Source organism: Protomyctophum parallelum, assembly GCF_964188405.1.
Source record: "Protomyctophum parallelum genome assembly, chromosome: 13".
NCBI classification, from domain to species: Eukaryota; Metazoa; Chordata; class Actinopteri; order Myctophiformes; family Myctophidae; genus Protomyctophum; species Protomyctophum parallelum.
The window spans coordinates 23,822,873-23,835,152 of NC_139708.1; positions in this window are offsets into that span (position 1 = coordinate 23,822,873).

The following is a 12,280-nucleotide window of genomic DNA, read 5'->3' on the forward strand; positions in this document are numbered from 1 at the left end:
AATTGGCTTAACCTAGCAGCTCCATTGAACGGTGTGTGTGTGTGTGTGTGTGTGTGTGTGTGTGTGTGTGTGTGTGTGTGTGTGTGTGTGTGTGTGTGTGTGTGTGTGTGTGTGTGTGTGTGTGTGTGTGTGTGTGTGTGCGTGCGGTGGACAGGTATACACATGCAGGGCATGGTTCACAATCTTGAAAACCATCTCCAAATTGAAACTCTGGACAAGGAAAATAACATTTGAGGTGATGTGTCTGAGGCAGTAACGCGCAGGCTCTACGGATTCAGCCATTAATCATCATAATGCCGGAGGCATCCAGCCATGAAGTGGAATTTCTTAGACCATGCAACCTCAATAATGCAATTATTTAACCACTTTACCCCTGGTGTCCCCTTGTTTTGGGCATGTCGTTATAGGTGAGACAAACATTCACATGAAAAGCAGCTCTACCAAGCACAGCATGCAGTGAGATTGTAGAGTGGCGTTTCTTTTTTAAATAGGTTTTTGGGGCTCTTCTGCCTTTTGTTGATAGATGACAGTATATGCTGACAGGAAACGGTGAGAGAGATGGGGAAAGACGCATTGCAAAGGACGTTGGGATTAGCAGGTTCCTGGACCGCTAGGCAGGCCCAGGCCATAGATTGGCATTTATTTTTAATTTTTAATAGGCATGTAACGCTACACTCAACTCACGATACGATAAGTATCACGATATGAGGTTCAGCATACCTCAGCATAGCAGGTGGAACACCACCCTTTCCCCAGTCTCCCCATTATTCCCATAATATAATATTTTCCAGTTTATGGCAGGACTCATGCAGCAAACTGGCGTTAGGGTCATTTTCAGGTCTGAGGACCGAACAGTGTATACGCTGAAATGAGATGTGTTTCAGTACACATTGTGAAGTCACAAGCAATTCCGATAATTTGAGGAATATTATGCTGATTTGGTTTGGAGTTGTTATCCAGTCTAAAGCTGGGCTGTGCACAGCTTGAGGCCGCAGAGCTTAAGATATTCCACAGGTAATGAGCAGGAAAATATTTGCTGAATAGAGATATCTATCATTAAAATGAGCTTGGTGTCAGCATATTATAGCTCTCACCCTCAGAGTAGAGACAGTGACAAAACCCCTGGTTTTCTTTGCTATAGGCTTCCAGTTGTAAATAGAATTTTGACTTGCCGTTTGTTAATTTAGCTCATTAAAACCGGGAAAGCCTCTGGGTCATTTTAGTTTTGAGCTAAAAGCATTATTTTATACATTGGCTAAAAGAACACTTTGGCCTATATCTATATCTTTATGCTTTGGCTATTAAAAAATAGCAGATACACAAGCGCACAACGCTTAACTTCGTGCTGCGCTGCGAGCTTGTAGATCTACTACTTTTGAAAAATCTTGAACATTTGTGCAAATCTTTGAATATATATATTTTTCCCTAGCGAACATTTATAGCTCAAATATTTGCTTCCATGGGTCCTATAGCACAAAATAATTTGAGATATTGATCCATGGTTAAATACGTAATATTATTTTGTGCGTCCTTGACATGAAAAGGTTTGAGCACTACTAGCAACATATGTTTTTTTCAGAAAACTGTTTAGAAGACTTTTCTTTTTTTATGTGGTCCTCAGGTCTTAATGAGTTAAAGTCGTGTATAATGAGGTAAATGACAAATGCGCTGATTAGCTGCTCCTCAAACAGTCACACAGTGACCTATTGAGGATATATTGTCATTGAGACGTCACATTAAACTCAAGATTTCCAATTACTTTCCTGCAACGATCTCTCTGTCCTGCAAACGGCTTTCTCCTTTTTTCACTAGCTTGTAAAAGACGCTGGTCCTGCAAGCCTTCAAATTGAATTCATTCACTGAAATAAAAGAGCAGAGGAAGTCTTTTCAGCACGCCTTTTTTTATATCATGTTCCCTACATATTACACATGTAGGGAACATGGCCAAACCTTCTCCTCTTTACCTTTAAGGGGGAATGCACTAATATCTCCTGATACTGTACATCTGGATCTAATCCATATAGAGAGCAGATGCGAATGCTATCAATATGAATTGTTGTTGTTGTACATTCATGGCTCCATCACTGGTAATGTGTGCCCGTAGGGGGGATGCGCTGCTGTAATAATACTGTAATACTTTTGCAGTATCTTTGGGCCCATGCAGCATGCAGGACCCTCGACTTAAAAAGACAAAAAAGAAGAAGAAAAAAAGACGGTCACGGTCTGTCATAAGGTAGAAATTGAGCAAAATCCTTTTGTCACTCGAGACATCTCAGTGTAACAGCCCCTCACCTCTCATGTCCCACACCGCACACACACACACACACACACACACACACGCACACGCACACACCCTGCCAGGACAGAGGAAAAAAAATAGTGAAAACAGAGCAAAGAGTGGGGCGGAGCGAGTGGCGAAAGAGAAGAAGCAAATGAAGATTGATTGCGGCATTGTGAAGGGTGTTGCACATCGTCTGCAGCTGAGTTCGCACATCGTCGGGTTCCTGATGAAACCCATTCAGGGGTGCCGGTAATGAATCCCAGCCAAACACTAGTCTCACGGCGATCCTGGCGAGGGGAGGGAGGAGGAGGAGGAGGAGGAGGAGGAGGAGGAGATCAACCCCTCAAGATATGGAGAAGCACCAGCCACCACCAGCAACTTGAGAAGCAGCAACCCCTGTAATACTGAGGACCGAATGTCAGCAAAAACAAGCCAGTAGAGAAAGCGAGAGAGGGAGGGAGGGAGGAATGAAGGAAGGAAGGAAGTCAGTGAAGGTGTGTGATGAGACAGCGTGTGGAAGGGAAGAACCAGGGCCAAAATCCATCACTCTGCACTTTTTCTTTCTTTTTTTTCTCCCCCCCCCTGAAGGACATATTGCCAATGAGAGCCTCATCCCATCCACCCCAAGGGCTGCAGAGCCTCTGTCTGGACCCGACCGCAGGAGAACTCTTCCCCCGGAGACCGTGTCAAGTCTTGTTTGGTTGAAGGTTATGGAAAGGGGGGGGAGGGGGGGGTGGATGGACAGGAGCAAGAGAGAGAGAGAGAGAGAGCAGGCTGGAGACAGTGATGGTGGAGCAGAATGCTAACCTTTACCAGATCTTGTTTTATGTCTTGACTATTCTGTCTGTCTGTCTGTCTGTCTCTCTCTCTCTCTTTCTCTCTCTCTCTCTCTCTCTGTCGCTCGCCTCTATCTCTCTTCTTTTCCGCTTTCTTTCTCTCTCCATCTACCTCATTTTTCACATATAAGCGCCATAAAGCACTCTTTCTTTGCTCTTGAGAGCATAAATTCCTCTCATGAACATGAAGACCTGTTCACACCTCCTCTCCCCCCCCCCCCCCCCCCCCTCCCACACACACACACACACACACACACACACACACACACACACACATGCGCGCGCGAACTGATTGTCTTCTGGAAGGGAGTGAATAATTACTTTGCCAAAGGGCACAACTGTGATCCCCGGCTGGTATTTAAAGCCCTGTCACTGAATTTAAATCACCTCTCCTCTACAGCGCTTCCTTTAGTTAAGTGGAAATGTCCTCTTTGTGCGCTAATACAGAGATCATAGCCCTAAAGCCTTCATCATGGCCTTCAGCTCATACTGTGACATATACGTGTGACGCTGACTGAGGGTTCAAGCCCCTCAGTGGCAGAGACCTTTTTGCTGCTGTACTGCTGTGTATTTCAAATGCAACTTGCAGTAGGGAGTTGTAGTTATCAAAATTGTACATTTGCCATATGTTATTGTTACATTTTGAAAACGCTTTACAAGTCTTAACACCCTCTTCCCTGGCCTGATCTCCAATTTCTATAGGTGATCTAGATGTGTGTTTCATGGCATGTTTCTTTCTATCTTTTTAATCCCACGATTTTGCAACCCAGTTTTTTCACCCAGTGCCAATTAACTAATGTAATCCTGGGCGCTACACTTCCTCTGCCAACCTGGGGGGGGGGGGGGGGCAGCGGACTGACCTCATGCCTCCTTCCATGCATGAGGTGTCCAAGCTTCTTCTTTTCACCTGACGGGGGGGGAATTTCCCTGGCCGGACGTACAGTAGCGCGTGGAAGGAACATGTTATTCCGACCAGTTCCCTTTCCCCTCCCATCAAGCGCCCCGGCTGGCCAGGGGGAGGTATAGTTTGGCATGTTTCTGAAAATCGACGTCGTCTAATTAGTTTATTAATTTATTCTTCCATCCCTCCCTGTACCCCAAGGGCCTTTTCCCCCTTTCCTTTCCAGAAATCTGTCACACTATAGCGCCAACATAGTAAAACGTGGAGTGCTAATTTAACTCTGAGCGTGCAGTTGGTTACCCCATGAGGATCCAAAAATGTATACACTCCCAATAACAATTTCACCGCATATACACCTAACCCCCCCCCCCCCCCCCCCACTATTCTGCACTGTAATTTCCACTTTGCCGTGTCCTTTCCGCCCATGCGTCCTCCTGTGTATCCAACATGTGCATAAATATAGTGGATCCAGGGCAGGGTTTTTGTGCTCCATCATGAGGTTATGATTACGGAGAGCTGCTTTGAGGAGCTGATCCTGTGTTTGTCCTTGTCTCCTCCTCGTTGTGCCTCGCAGGGCCCCTGGCATCATGGTGCACCTGCCGGCTCTGCCCAGCGCTGCTGCATGCTGTGCTTCCAATCTACATGATTGGCATGGTGGCTCCAGAGAGACCATTACGCAGTGGTGGGGAAAGTACTCACACCATTGTTTTTGTTACTTAAAGGACAACTTTGGGGTTTTTTTCAACCAAGGTTCATGTTTTATGTTGTTAAATTAGACAAAGTAAAAGATTAGTGTTTTCAAAAATGTATGCAATTTTTTTTTTAATAGCAGCAGATGGCCCAAATGTATTTAGGGCTGAAGTGGTTGGTTACTGCAGGTTTGTGATAATAATCAACATCTAGCCTACAAAGTAAGTTTTATTGGTCATAAAGGAGTAAAAGTATAATATTTCCCTCTGAGATGTAGTGGAGTAGAAGTAAAAGTATAGCTTATTGAGAATTGGAAATACTTTAGGAAAATGAAAGTACCTCAAAATTGTACTTGAGTAATTGTACTTAGTTACTTTACACAATTACAATTTGCTATTTACAGTAGGCATTTAGCAGACGCTCTTATAGTCCAGAGCGAATTTCAGTAGGCAAGAACAAAAACATGGTAATAATACATCAAATACATAAAAATAGTCATCATGAATCTTACGTAAGCTATAAGAACCTGCAGTGGGATTGAGATAGTGGCGCCACGAGAGACCATTACAATGCTGGACCATGAAACCACTTAACCCATTTTGGGCCGGAACCCCTTTTGGTGTTAGCATTATGTTATGCTTTAGCTATCGAAAAATAGCAGATCTACAAGCTCATGCTTGTAGGTCTGCTATTTTTTAAAAATCGCAGAACGACTGACATAGAAATATCGCTTTTTCAGAAAACTGTCAGGATGTAGAAGACATTTTTAGAATCTGATCTCAGGTCAAAATGGGTTAAAATGTGCATGCACTGTATGCAGTATGCGCGGCCATACATTTGCATCCACACACTTATACCCGTGTCAAGTGCGTGACCATGACCGCCGGTATATATACGCACACAATCCAGAATATCAAAGAACATCAAACATGAATTGAATTAAATGAGCTGAATGCCGAGGTATGGTATCAAAATTGCAGTCCGCGTGAGGTTGATATCTGGGTAATAAAAGCATAATCACCATTAGGCATATGGCCAGTTGCCCACGGTTTCCAAGACCTTCATCGTGTTAATGATTTATGTTTTCAAGGATGTTTTGAGAGGACAGAATGGACAGTGCAAAGGTATACCATTTACCACTGAAACCCATTCTTAGTTGGGACTATGGGGTCCCCCAGAGCTCTTTACTACTGTAGGTCTGCTCCTTTTTTAACACGTTGTATTGCAATGTGTTAATTGTAGATATACCGTATGCTATTTTGTCTGGATGTCCGCCCCCAGAATAGTGATGCTGGGGTTCATGTGGTTACGTTTCGTCAGTGTTGTCAGCGAATGGCGTTGCACTGTCTGATAGTAAGTGAGATCCGCATTCTCCCCTTATCTAATATCTGGGGTATAATAATGTTACACCAAAAGCATATTATGCTATGGCGACAATCAATTAGACTACCATAATGATTATTAACTCATAGTAGGTAATAGTTACTTTAGTAGTTACTGTATAAGGCGTAAACAGTGAAACCCTCAGTATTAATTCGACTGTGTGTAAAAACAAGTACACTGACGATGTAACTGTGTAGGATCATGTTGAAAGCATGATAAGGTGTTTTCAGTGGGATCAGTTCAGTTACTAACAGTGTGTCCGTTCCTTCATTCGTCCCCTCACTCACATCTTGTGTAGTTCCGCAGACATACCTCATCATACCTCAAGGTTATTTTTTCACCAGCGCCTATTCATCACTTTTCGCTTTTTGCACACTTTCTTTCCGCCTCCTGATGCCATCGCTAGTTATTTTCTCAATTGACTACGGGCCCCGTTTCCCCATCTCTCATTTCTCATGGCGGAACGACGCCCCATTCCTCCTTCTGGACATACGCTCACGCTGCAGAATTGTTTTCCCTGTCCAGAGAAACCAAAGCCTCTGCAAAAAAATTGTGTTTTTTCCCCCTCCCTCCTCACCGACTGTTGTACCCATTCTAAACCTTTAGTCCCTTCTAACCAGGGGCCTCTCATCATTGGGAGTGTGTTGGTAAAAATCTGATTTTATATTTCGTTATACGACGGTTTCTCGCACCGAAAACAACCGGTCTGTAATGCTCAAATCACGCATTGTGAGCTTGTGTAGACGGACTATTTTCAGCTCACGAAACCGCCGTACGACGCAAGCATATAAATTAGTCACAAGAGAAAGAGAGAGTATGTTGGTGGCATTGCATTGCGTGCGTCGTGTGGAGCCATGAGTATATTGCTCTCTATAGATTTCATGTTTCATAGTGATCCCTGCCTTTTTCTTCCAAATTAGATTTCCATTCTTCTATCTTGATGTTGACTTATTCGCTCTCCCTTTCATCATCTCCGGCAAGGTTATCCCGAGGCAGACGGTGCTTTTTACAGGAACAAGGGGGCGTTGGCAGGCAGGCAGGGGGGAGATGGGGGGGGGGGGGGATGGGGGTGGGGGGATCGTTGGGTGCCTGGCTGGGGCCTGGCTGTGCCGTCGGCCATGCCTTAATCGATCTTGTTTTAAAGGGATGCTGAATGTATGAACTCGCCCCCCTCGTTAACAATTGTCTGGGATTTAATTAAGGAGCAGAACGAATTTAATGTCAATTATGTCTGAAAATTAAGCCGAGAAGAAAGAAAGGAAGAAAGAAAGAAAGAAAGAAAGAAAGAAAGAGAATTAGAGAACGGTGGGGTAGAGATAGAATAAGTGAAAGAGGGGGTAAAGATGAAGCTAATTAGGGTGGAGTTGTGTTATCATTCCAGTTAGAACATTTCCTTCCCCTTTCTCCCTAAACCCCTTGTTTCTCTATCTCTGCTTTCCTTTCTCTTTGTCCTTATTCCTCTGTTCCTCTCTCCCTGCATGTTTCTGGAAGGGGCACAGATTCTTTTGTCACATCTTTTTTTTTTTTTTTTTTTTGCCGTTGGCACATAGGCATGCGAATAAGACAAAATAAAGATGTCATGCCTTGAACATATACTACCTACAGATATGAGTCTGCCAAGCAAAACAACATATACAACCGGAGTCTCTTTCTCTATAACTCAAGTGATAAGTACTGTATGTGTACTTTATTTTTTATTTTTGTAGTTGTTGCTTTTGTTTAGTCTTTTAATGTCGAAAACCACAATAATTGCCATCATATCATTCGTACACTATATACCATCCACATGAAGGGTGAAAAAAAGAACATTGCAGAAACAAAAAGATAAAACAGACAAACCTCACATTTAAATACAACTTTATTTGGGGTCCGAGCGAGGACTCTTTAGCTTTTTATATATATATTTATATATATATTTCAGACGGTTTCAGTTCTGTTTACTATTCTTCGCTGAGCGGGCTAGCGTTTTTTTTCTTGAAAAGTCCCATAAGGCCAATAAGTGTCCACAAGTGTCCGATCATGGCACGAGATTGGTCAACAATAAGGCTGTTGCCACTCTGTTTCCGTCCACACAGCGACATGAGTTCTTCATTATGCTTATAATCCAGGCAGCGCCCTCTTTAAAATGGCCGCAGAGAGATGGGTGGTGGTCTCACGATGGGACATACACAGTATTGCTGTAAAGGTTTGGGTAGGATTGGTAAAGACTGGAGGGATGGAGGCGGCGGTGGTGGGGGGTGGGGGGGTGTCCCAGCGGCCCTTCCATAACAGGTACAGTAGTGTGTCTGAAGTCCTTTCTAGGTCACTGTTGTACTGTATGGCGTGATGATTTGTGTATTTCCACCAAGATTTGACTCCCAAAGATGAACAGCTTTGTGTATAGCCGTTTTTCTCTGAATGCTCTATACAAGCCGGGGGGAGGGGGGGGGGGGAGGGGGGGAGAGTGTTGAGGTCACTGGAGTGAATCCAGGTGGCATGCTTTTAGAGGAGGTTTTCATGTCTTCATGATCCAGGGGCTTATGTAAGCTACTCTGAACGGAAGCGAGGAAATTTCTCAAACTGTGTGCGTGTGCGTGTGTGTGTGTGTGTGTGTGTGTGTGTGTGTGTGTGTGTGTGTGTGTGTGTGTGCATGTGTGCGTGCGTGCGTGTGTTAGTGTTACTGTAGTTTCATGAGACAGATGCGCAGTGTCAGATACAGAGGGGGAGAGAAAGACAGCGGGTTCTCGCGCTGCCTGTGTTCAAGTTGGCTCCGTGTTAAGCCGAGAGAGATTAGCCAGCAGATCCCCAACGCTATACACTCAGGAGGTTGGAGGAGTGGAAAAGGGAGTGGACTACACTACCCACCGTTGGGGTTCAGCGCCAGGGCAAGGGAGGGGCAGCCAAGACCGGGATTTGGCCGCGGTGAGCCAGGTCACGCAGGTAAATAACAGCCATGGTGGTGTGAGTGTGGGCCAAAATGTGATGGTGATGGAGACGGAATGGAGTCAAGCTGAGAGGCAGTGTTGATTATATACGTGTGCATATACATACAACGGGTGCATGTTGTATGCATAATGTACATAAAGTGGTCACCTAATGCCGGTCGACATACACGAAGCGCTGCTCAGAAAGGGTCAGTTGTCCTCGGGCACTGGTCTGAAGACATTTCACATTGAATTGCTGCCTATAGGCCACGTTTATACTGCATCATTTATTTATTTTATCTTTGCATTCAAATGAACGTTATACGATGGCATAATGTTTTCGGGGCCTTGTGACGTTTCATTATGTAAAATGGGCATTTGATTATACTGCTACTATACCCATATTGTTATTATATGCCTGCTAGATGGAACTGGCACTGAAGTGGCAGGGAACATCCTTCACAATGTTCACAGTCCCTGTGAGAGGTGTGACCTGTTAAAGAATCTGTGATCAAACCAGACTGGGCTCATTTAGAAACAGTCTGTTGTCAGCGTGAGCGAGATCTACTGTATCACTACATAATCCGTTCCCATAAAATAATCAGAAATATGTTCTTATGTGGCTGAATAAACAGACTTTGTCATGATTGCAGTTAATTAATTCCATCTGCCTGTCCCCTGCAGTCCCCTTTAGCCCTGCCTGCGGTCTTGCTCTGTGTTTAGAGCTTTATTCAGCCTCATATGTAATGAAGGAGTAAATTAAAAGCTCTGGGCTTTGATGTGCATATGTATGGCTTTGTGTTACTTACTATCTTTTGTTTTGCCATGTGACTTTTCTTTTTAAATATTGCTCAGACAGAACGACCAAAGTGACCCATTTCTGACTGGCCTGATGCTACCATACACTAGGGATGTCCCGATACACTTTTTCCGCTTCCGATCCGATCCCGATACCTCAATTTTCTTAGCCGATACCGATACCAAATACCGATACCAGTGTCGTGATTTCATGTTGTCTTTATACTGTAGCTATCTAGCTATATATATATATATATATATATATATATATATATATATATATCTCCTCACTCAAATGCACTTGCAGTTTGGACAACTCCAAAGCAAATTCCACATGCCCCAACATTTTATTTACCTGCCATAGTGTCAACCCCTTACCCCTGTGTCGGATCTGTGGTTATAGCATTTTCACCGATACGACCCGATATGACAAATAAGGGGCCGATCCGATACTTTTCCCCCGATACAGATACAGTATCGGGACATCTCTATTCTCTAGTATACAAATGCACCCCACAGGAGGACTGAATTATGTGACGGCTCGCTATTGTGCCTTCCCAGGACATGCAGATCCTTGCACAAATGCACACATTATCACATTATATCACACCACTTCAGTTCCATAGCAGTTCTCTATTATCACCGTTTCCTATGCCTGATAACTCCCTTACACCTGGCTTAGTTGGCCAGCTCAGTGGCCTTGTGGTTAGAGTGTCCGCCCTGAGACTGGGAGGTTGGGGTTCAATCCCCGGCTGGGTCATACCAAAGACTCTCAGCATCAAGGGTTGGATTGGGGGTAAGTCCCTGCGACATACTAGCGTCATGTCCAGGGGGTGTACTTGTACATCAAGCTGCCTTACACTACAGAAACAGGAGATAGGCTCCTGCCCTATGGGCCTCATGGCTCGGCAAGGCTACTTACTTACTTACTACTACCTGGCTTAGTTACGACAACTGGTCACTGTAAGGAAACCGTAAAGTCATTCTGCCCATCTCAGCCCACACCAGAACAATACATGAGGCAGCTCAAATCATACATTGGACCCTATAATCTCTAGTCATATTGTTTGTGAGATCAACACAGGATGGGCCAGCCGGTGGCAATTTATCTTAATGAGACCAGTTAACTCATGTGTGCCAGCTCTGTACATAAATACAGTACAGTGATCCAAGAACAAGCTCTTATCCTCCCTAACAAATGACTCTGTTTCTCAGGAATGCAATTTTGCCCTCTCGTCGAAACCTTAATTAGTTCTAAGGGAGATTAAATTATAGTAATTATTATGATAATATTTTCATTTATTCAAGATAATCGGCAGCCTTTAGTGAACACGGTATTTGTCGGGAGAGAGAGAGAGCGCAATCTCCCTCGCACACACAGTCAAAGTTATCAAGGCGTGAAATCAGGAATCCTGACGGCAACAAAATGTAATCTTTTTCATACAGAGGGGACAATAGAAGGAGCTGCACACTCAACGTCTCCTTCTGTACCCTCCACTTTAATTAAACGAGCTCACTGAATCTCTCGCTCCCTGCACCCTCTCCCCCTCTCAAAGATGTGTAGCGGGTGAGTCTATCTCTATGCAGAATCTAGTTATTTCCCTCGCACTGAACTTGTCTTAAGCCCTGGCCCAAATCTTCGTCAAGCAATTGCTTTTTCTTGCAAATTCTTTCTCTCTCTCTCTCTCTCTCTCTCTCTCTCTCTCTCTCTCTCTCTCTCTCTCTCTCTCTTTCCTTCTCCCTCTCTCTTGCATTGTGGTATAGCCTTTACTCAAGGGTATAGTGAAATTAGAACTTAGATGAGTAAACAGAGCAGTTGAGCACATCTCGGATGGGAAGCTTCCATAGACGATGATGATGACGATTGGGACTACGTGTGAGATGAAGAGACAATCAACATTGTTCTCGGATGGTCTGCACTGCAGAGCACATACAAAATACACCCTTTTTAGTGTTACCTGATATAGATCATCTGGTTACACTTTTACATTCAGCAGATCTTTGTGTGATCACAAAATGTATGATGTGGTTAAATGTACATTACAATATATTACTTCATGGATGGGACGTCTTCTACAGCAATAGATGGACATCCGTACCGTACATCTATGTTTAATCATAGATGTTAGTAAACATACATGTATATAAGTTATTATTAAATTCTGAATATCTATACAATCCTCCAATGATTTTGGATTACAGCATGTTAATGCATGATGTTCCCGGAACAAATACTGCCTTGTGACTTTGTGTAAGATGACAAGTGATCAGTGTGATCGGACGGAGAACTTCAGAGATGAATTGGCGAGGGAGCAGAGTAGCTGGTGAGAACGGTGACATTTTGGAACTTGTGTCGAGGTAACAACGTGTGTCGGCGGTGTCATGTGGTTTTTACACCACCAAGCCAGTAGTGAATGCTGCGGTAAAGCATCCCTATAATGCCTCATTTCTGCATACCATACTTTTTTTTGTTTTGCATATATGTTGT